Genomic DNA, 8,677 nt, shown 5'->3' with positions numbered 1-8,677 from the left:
GGCTGGACGCGGTTGGCCCAGTGATGACACTCTGAGCCCTGGCCGTTGCCGTGGGAGAGCTGTAACTGGCTTGTGACTGACTCACAGACACCCAGGGGGACGGCATCACTGTGCTGAAGGCCAGAGGAGGGTGAATTTTAAGAAGATGAGGGCTGGTCCCTAATGGTAAGTGCTCCCAAAGGATTAAAGGGAAAGAAAAAAGCTGATTCGCTGTGGCAAGTAGGGCAATGTTGACCTTTGAAAGAGCGGTTTCAGGGAGGGGCTTCCACAGGTGAGATTTGACGAGTGTTCGGGTTTGTCAGGCTCGAAGAGGTCTTTGTCCAAGACCTGACGAGGATGCTGGGCGTGGCATGGTGCCCTTGACGAAGTGTCAAGGTTAAGTGTTAAGACTGGGAAAAAATAAGTAAATGTGAGAAGACTAAAGGGTAGTCATTGGAGAGAAAACAAAAGTTACTTGAGACTCTGCAGAAGCTTGGTCCCTGAGTCGCTGGGAGACAGGGAACTGGCACTCAGGTGGAGGAGAGAAAAGAAGATTAAAAAAAAAAAATTCAAACATGCTGAAAAGAACAGAGAACTGGTGTACCAACATCTCTGTCCCACCCCTGCCATATAATCAATCAACTGATCTTAACATTTTTTCCATATTTACACCAGATTTGTTTTTGCAAATAAAACTTTGTAATTCTGAAGGCCTGTTTGTATACCATGCCAATCCTATACTCCCTCCCCTCATCCTGCAGTCAGCTTGTACCCTTCCCATCCGTGTTTAGTTTCTTTCATTTTGCATGTTGGCGTGGTTTTTTTTACTTTACAGAAATGATGTCATACTGTACATGTGACAATTTAAAAATGTTAACACTACATTCTTGAGACAGTCACCTATAAAAATAGCTCTGGTGCTGTTATTTTAACTACTTATTATTTAGTTTTCCATTGTGTGATATTCCAGCATAATTTATCCATTATGCTGTTGATGGACGGCCCAGGTGTTCACAGGATTTCTGTATTATAACTGGACTGCAAGGAGCGTCCTGTTTTGTGGACTCGGGTGAGTCCCGGTCGCCCCTCCTGGACGGGGTGTTCCCACTCGCTCTCCCGGCACGTGGGTCCCTTTACCCTCTCATCTGCAACCTGAGCGTCTCTCCTTTTCCCCAACTCTGCCGCAGTGCATTTGGTATTATCCGATTTTTCATATTTGCTAACGTAATGGGTGTCATCTCCTGCAGGTTTTAGTTTGCAAAGAGCTTAAGTTTGCAAATCATCGTACATTTGGGCAGTGAGGATTTCCTTGTAGGTTATGTATACCTTCGTTTTTCATTTGGTTGGTTTGCCTTTTACTTAAGAATATTTAGGCCTCGTAATATATATTTGTGGAGAGATGCTAATCTTCGGTCAATTATATGCATTTCAGGTATTTTTCTCAGTCTGTGGCTTGTCTCCGCCTCCCTTGGGGATCTCTTGAATGCCAAAGTCATTTTAAATGTAGGCGTTGTTAAATGTTATCAGTCTTTCATCTTTATGGCTCCTGCCTTTGGATACTCTTTAAGAAGTCCTTCCCTACCCTTGAGGTTTTCCAAAAGCTTAAATGTTTATTTTCATCTTATGATTTTTAATCCAGATGAAATTTATTTCTACGTATCGTATTTAGTAGGGACCCAGTTTTGCTTTTCCATACCTGGTCTGGGCTCTTTGCATTGAGGGTCGTTTGAAGGGTTTGGTACAGGCCGAGGGGGACTCAGTTATCACACCACAGAGACACCTCTGGGCTGTGATCTGCTCTGAATTAATTATGGAATTAATTTACATACTAGAGATTCCAGGCCATGTGGAGATGCAGGAATGAAAAGCCTCAGGTGTCAAGGGGCTTAGAATCTGGTTCACTGAAAGAAGTTTTCGTTTTCAGAAGCACAAGTCAGACCCGAAGGGCTGCGGTGGCACAGCAGACAGTGGAACGGTGCTGGTCAGAGACGCACGTGCGTGAAGACTCGGAGCGTACCTGAGGGCAAAGGTGACCCTTCCTGACGCCAGGTGGCCATGCTAGAAAGTGGGGGGTGGACTTAATTTTATACCATTTATCCAGGTATGAAAAAAATACATACAACAACCGGGATGCTTTGGCTGTGAGTCTCCGAAGGCCTCAGTAGAGGGTGACATTGGTTAGATCAGGGTAGCTCTTGTCTTAATTTAGGCTCCAACTGGCTTAAACAGTCAGGACTTTATTATCTCAGGTGACGGTGGTTCGGGGTTGGGTCTGCTCACTAGGTCAACGAAATCATCACTGACAGTTATTTCATTCTTTCCATTTTCTTCTCTGGCATCCTCACCTGCTCAGAGCCAGAGGCAGAGAGAGAAGAGTGGAGCGGGGAAGGAGGGAGAGAATCTTCCTGTGTCTTTTTTTTAAAGTCAATGAAAATCATTCCCAGAAGCCCCAGGCAGATTTCCCGCAGAATCTCGTTGGCCTAAACCAGTCACTGGCTGCGAGCGTGGGGTTGTCATGGCCAGTCTAGACCCATTAGGACTTAACCCCAAGTCTCATACGGGAGGGTGGGTACCTGAATAAAGTCAGAGTTCTGTTAGTGAGGAAGAAATGGGAGAGGAACAGACAATTAACAGTGTTTGTACAACTTTCTTACTTTTTCTGAAACTTAAGCCCCATTTTGCTTGTTAGAAAATAAAACTAATAAACTCACGTTTTATGAATCACCCTCTTCTCCCTGGAGTGGCACCTAAGTGTGAGAGGCAGTGGGGCACATGCAGTCCTTGACTGTCACCTGTCTGCTTTGATTTCTTTTGATTTTTAATTGCGATTAAAAAAACACATAACATAAAATTTACCATCTTGATCATTTTTAAGTGTACAGCTCAGTCGTGTCATGCATACTCACGTTGTGGATTTTAGATCTTGAGAAATTTTCATCCTGTGACACTGAAACTCAGTACCCACGGAACAATTCCTCATTTTCCCTCCCCCAGCAACCACCATTCTGCTTTCTGTCTCTATGATTTTGACTACTCTAAGTACTTCACATAAGTGGAAATATACAGTATTTGTCTTTTTATGACTGGTCGATTTCGCTTTGCATAATGTCCTCAAGGCTCATCTATGTAGCACGTGATGGATTTCCTTTTTCAGGCTGAATAATATTCCATTTTATGGCTATACCACATTTCGTTTATCCATTCATCTGTCAATGGGCATTTGGAGCGCTTCTACCTCTTGGCTATTGTGAATAATGCTACAGTGAACATAGGTGAGCAAATATCTCTTTAGATCTTGCTTTCAATTATTTTGAGTGTATACCCAGAAGTGAAATTGCTGGATCCTATCGTAATTCTATTTAATTGTTTTGAAGAACTTCCATGCTATTTTCCATAGCAGCTGCACGATTTTATATTCCCACCAACGATGCATGAATTTCTCTACAGCCTTGTCAACACTTGTCTTTTGGATGGTGGCCATCCTATTGGGTGTGAGTTGGTATCTCTTTTGATTTTGATTTGCATTTCCCTAATGATTTTTGATGTTGAACATCGTTTCATATGCTTATAAGCCATTTTTATATCTTCTTTGGAGAAATGTCTATTAAAGTCCTTTGCCCATTTTTTAATTTAATTATTTGTGGTTTTGTTGTTGAGTTATAGAAGTTATTTTCATAATCTGGATATTAACCCCTTATCAAATATATGATTCACATATATTTTCTCCCATTCTGTAGGTTGCCTTTTTACTCTGTTGATTGTTTCTTTTGACGCAAAGAAACTTTTAAGTATAACACTGTCCCATCTGTCTATTTTTTCTTTTATTTCTTCTACATTTAAAGGCATATCCAAGAAATCACTGCCAAATCCAGTGTCATAAAACTTTTCTCCTTTGTTTTCTTCTAGGAATTTTATAGTTTGGGCTCTTAGGTAATCCATTTGGAGTTAATATTTGTATGTGGTGTGAGGTTAGGGTCCAACTTCATTTTTTGCATGTGGATGTCCCAACACCATTTGTTGAAGAGGCTATTCTTTCCGCATTGAGTAGTCTCGGCATCCTTGTCAAAGATTATTTGGATATACATACAAGGGTTTACTTCTGGGTTCTCTATTCTGTTCCTTTGATCTGTCATTATGCCGGTACCGCTGTTTTGATTACTGTAACTTTGTAGTAAGTTTTGAAATCAGGAAGTATGATGCTCCCAACTTTGTTCCTTTTTAAGATCGTTTTGGCTGTTAGGGGTCCCTCGAAATGCCATCTGAACTTTAGGATTTTTTTTCTATTTCTGCCAAATGTGTCATTGGGGTTTCGATAGGGGTTGCCTTGAATCTATAGATTGCTTCGGGTAGTATTGACATCTTAACAACATGAAGTCTGCCGGTCCATTAACGTGGAAATCTTTCCATTTATCTGTGTCTCCTTTAATTTCTTTCAGCAGTGTTTGGTAGTTTTTAGTGGGCAAGTCTTGCTTCTTGGGTTAAGTATATTCCTAAATATTTTATTGTTTGCTGCTGTCATAAATGGGATAGTTTTCTTCATTTCCTTTTTGGACCGTTCAACGTTAGTCTGCTTTGGTTTTGACTGAATGATCTCTGGCCTTAGGATGCACCTCCCAGAGGGAAGCCTGATGAAGGAGAACACGGGGGCCACAGTGCCTGGGTTCTTCCCAGAGACTCACGCCAGAACCACGTTCTGTTGGTCTCCTCTGTACACCCCTCTCTCCCTCTGCATGGAGAGATTTTTAAAATCTTTTGCCTGATGGGGAAACACTGACTTGGCCCATATTCTTCCTTAATTTTTCTGTCTCACATCAGTTCAGCTGTTATAAACATAAAAGGAAAAAATGTGAGAGCTTTACAGCCTGTGTGTGCAGACGTTTCCTCTTAGAGCAAAGGCCACCTGCGATGCCACTCAGCCTGACCGCCCTTGAGTCAGGGTGAGGCGGGCGGGGCAGCGGCTCAGGGTGAGGGGGGCGGGGCAGCGGTTCTTTCCTCACCAGGCAGCCTCCCTTCCCAGCTCCCCCTGCCCGGGTCTCTTGAGCTGATGGAGGAGGACTCTGAGTCAGGGTTAGTTCTTACTCTGTGGTCCTGGGGGCCCACAATGTCAGAACTATTTCATGATAAGATATTCTTTGCCTTTTTCATTCTCCTTCTCTCAGGAGCGTGTCCTGGAGTTTTCCGGAAGCTTCATGACACATGATCACATGGGATCAAATGCAAAAGATATGAGAATTCAGATGTATTAATTATGTTAAAAAGAATTAACATTAATGTAAACGAATGTCACTTTTCATTAAAGCTTCTTTTTGTTTAGCAAAATAGCTATTTTCATAAATATATTATTTGTGTTAACGTGAAATGTTTATTATTTTTAAAGGAATCGATACATCAATATTTTTTAATGTTTCTCAGTTGTAATTTCTAAACAGGATGGAATTAATTCACATCAAAAGTTTCTGTGGTTCTCAGTCATTTTTGTGAGTGTAAAAGGGTTCTGAGACCAAAAGGTTGCAGGCCCCCTGCCCGCCTGGAAGGCTGCTGCTTTCATCTGGTGGCTCTCAGATCACCTGTCCTTGACTGCTTCCCCGCTGGCCTCTCCAAGGGCTCCATTGGTCTTGAATTTCCGAATCTGTTAGCTGTGAGCCAGGATGGCCACACGAGGGCAGCAGATTCTGCCAGACGCCACGACGGGGCCCTCAAGCCCAGTTTTTCAGAGTTTGGCACTGAGTTCCTTTCAGCTCTCTGGCCCGTGGTGCTGGAAAAACAAAGATGATTAACCCCAAGTCTTTGCCTGTAGAAGGCTCAGGCCCTGAGTGTCCCCTCCCAGTGACCTGGCCAGAAGAGGACTGGGCTTTTGGTTCATTCTAGAGCCTGACTACATGGCAGGGGTTGACATGTTCTGTGAACATTACCACGACGTCATGCAGAGCTGAGCTGAGCTGAGATGAGCTGAGCAGCCTGTTTTCTAGAATCTCAGCTTTAATCTGAAGTGTTCGTTCCTCTTGCCGTTGTCTGTGAGGGAAGAGCACCCTGTACTCTTTACCGTGTCAGCATAACAAACGTCCAAACCTGTATAAAATTTTTGCAAGAGTTCAGTTGAGCCAAACCGAAGACAGTTGCTGGGAAGCAAGATCTCAGACGTTCTGGAGAATGACAGTTTTGCAGTTTCTTTTATGCATTTGGAAATAAGGAGGGAACTTAAGGAAGACGATGTGAAGGTGGGAGAGAGCGAGGTGGGGATTGGATCACAGGATAGTTTACAAGACCATGCGCTCTCTTGACACGGTCTAAAAAAGAGGCATTTCAAACGCGTGTTAACCTAGATGAACAGAAATAATGAATGAAGCTTGCTTAAGGCAAAGAGGAACCTTTTACTAAAGAAGTTATTTACCTGGGGTGTGACTACGCACCATAACCTGCCCAGTTAGGAATTTATGATCAGATGACCCTGTGAAGTTACTTTTAGTCATTGGACTTGTCGGGTTTATTACAGAATCCCTTTTTCATCCATGATGTTGAGATGAGGGAGGGAACAAAGGGATCCCATTTCCCTTTTAGCTCATCTTGGATAAAGATGGAAGTAAAGAGCACATGTGAAGCTTTACCCCAAACTAGGGCCTCCTTTTCATTGGGACAACTCATGGACATCTCTAGCAATGGAAGAGGAAGCCTTGTGGTCACTTAATACAGAGATAATCTCTCACTTTCTTATCTAGTAGTCCCAGTGACCTCTTCCCCCAAATTTAAAGCAAGCTGGCATGAATCGATGGCTCGAACGCTGGCCGGTAGAACGGGCATGGGATCGAAGTTGGCGAGACAAGGCTTCAAGTCCTGAGTCTCCTGGCTGGTAATCAGTGCTCAGTAAACCACAGCTATAAACATCACTGCATTTGAAATTCACAGCTTTCAGATGTCAGAGTGAGAAAGAATCTCAGAAATCATCTAATTCAATGTTTTCTAAAATGTGTTCGCAATACTCTCTTCCCTCAAGCTGGTCCATGAAAAGGGGTTCTGTGGCCAAGTATGATGGGGGATTTAAAATTCAGGGGGTATATAAGGCTGCGAGAAGTCACAAAGTAAACAAACCTGTTAACTTCAATTATTCCAGCATTTGTCAAACTGATTTGACGGCAGAACCCTTTTCCCGCATGACCTTTTAACTTCCAGGTTGCTATTATTCACATAATACATCCTAACTACCAACCAGTGCAGAATTGTGTTCTGTGGTTCCTCCCATAAGTGATCATGCAGACTCTGCCGGACAAATCATAGCAGCTAAGAGATAACGTTGATAGACGGTTTGATATGTGCCGGCTGCTATGATAAGCACTAGACATAGTTATTTAGTTCTTCGAATAACACTAAGACAAAAGTCGTTATCTCCTTTTACAGGTGAAGAAAATGAGGCTTAGAAGAGCTAAGTAACTTGCCCAAGGTCACATGGCTAGAAAGTTCCAGAATGCAAACTCAGGCTGGCCTGACTCTGGACTCTGGCCTTGCCCACCACCCTGTGCTGCTCTCACTGTTGGAAAGCCCTTCCTTGTGTCGAGCTGAATTCCAATTCCCGTTCTAGTCACGCCCCTTTCTCCCAGGTACACACACGTTAGTTTCAGTTCTAATATCCTCTGTTTGCCATTATTTCTAGAACTTTATCCGTTTGGCTCCTTATTCTCTTACTCAGGTACTTCAGCATCCGTTTTGGACTGAAATACTCAAAACTGAACACAGTTCTGTCCACTTCACTACGATAGTTGCATTTTTAGGAAATCATATGTTATCAAAAAACCAATTTTTTAAAGAGGAGTTCTTATCTAATGTAAGATTTTTTTGTAGACGATAAAACCTCAAACATCCCTTGATTACCTCTGACTTTTGCTTGAGGATAGTAAGTCGCCCGCCCTCCTCTCCGGAGCAGTGCTATCTTAAGAGTTTCTCATCATTCTCGCCACTTCTGTTACCATATGGCTCATTGTTTAATAAACAAGGCACAAAGCCACGAAAACCTAGTGGCTGAGCTATTTGTAACAGTTTTTTTCTCTCCCACACTCCGTGTTCCTGATTGTGATCTGCTTATAACCAATAGCAGTCCTTAATGATGCAAATTGTGTTTTCTATTTAATCAATTTTATTATAGCCAATTCAGGTTCTGAAAACACCCCTGAGGGAAAATCAGTTGAACTCTCAGTGTGGTTTGTTCCATGTAGTTTGGACCTGTCCCTTTCTTGTTCCGAACTGTATACCTCATTAATTCAGCTCAAGATCTCATTATTTGGGGTAGCAGCATTATTTGGGGTAGGTGCAATAGATGCATAGGGAGCTTGTCTTTAAGCAAAATCATCTTCCCCACAATTCTTCTGCACCTCTGCGGTTGTATTTTGGAGCTCTCCGGAAGGATATTGCACTTATATCTGTTCAACTGGTTAGACGTGGCTCCTCGTGTCAGCTCGTGGTGGTCATCTGGGAGGCTGACTCTTTCAGCCCGGTGTCCTCCATGAAACCGATGAGCATTACAGCTAGACGAGCATTTTCCAATCGATTTTCTGTGGCGATGGTAATGCTCCCTGCTGTCCAATATGATGGCCAGTAACAATTTCTATCGAACACTTGAAATGAGGCTAGTGCAACCATGGAACTGAATTTTCAATTGTATTTTTAAATGGTAATTGTAATTTTAAATTGCATTTCATTTTTTTTTTAA

General features: G+C 42.6%; 1 long non-coding RNA gene across 1 annotated transcript in view; it reads left to right on the top strand.

The window, feature by feature from the left end:
• The window catches only part of LOC120619112 (uncharacterized), a 3,868-nt gene extending 652 nt beyond the window's left edge, over positions 1–3,216 (top strand). The window contains exons 2-3 of the long non-coding RNA XR_005657361.1: positions 88–165; positions 1,904–3,216. This is a non-coding gene — a long non-coding RNA (uncharacterized LOC120619112). The remainder of the gene's footprint in view (positions 1–87; positions 166–1,903) is intronic.
• Positions 3,217–8,677: the final 5,461 nt, after the last annotated feature.

The sequence above is a fragment of the Pteropus medius genome, unplaced genomic scaffold, assembly GCF_902729225.1.
Source record: "Pteropus medius unplaced genomic scaffold, Ma_sr-lr_union100, whole genome shotgun sequence".
Taxonomy (NCBI): Eukaryota; Metazoa; Chordata; class Mammalia; order Chiroptera; family Pteropodidae; genus Pteropus; species Pteropus medius.
Note: the sequence above shows the minus strand (reverse complement) of the source record. Positions and strands in the feature narration are given on the sequence as shown.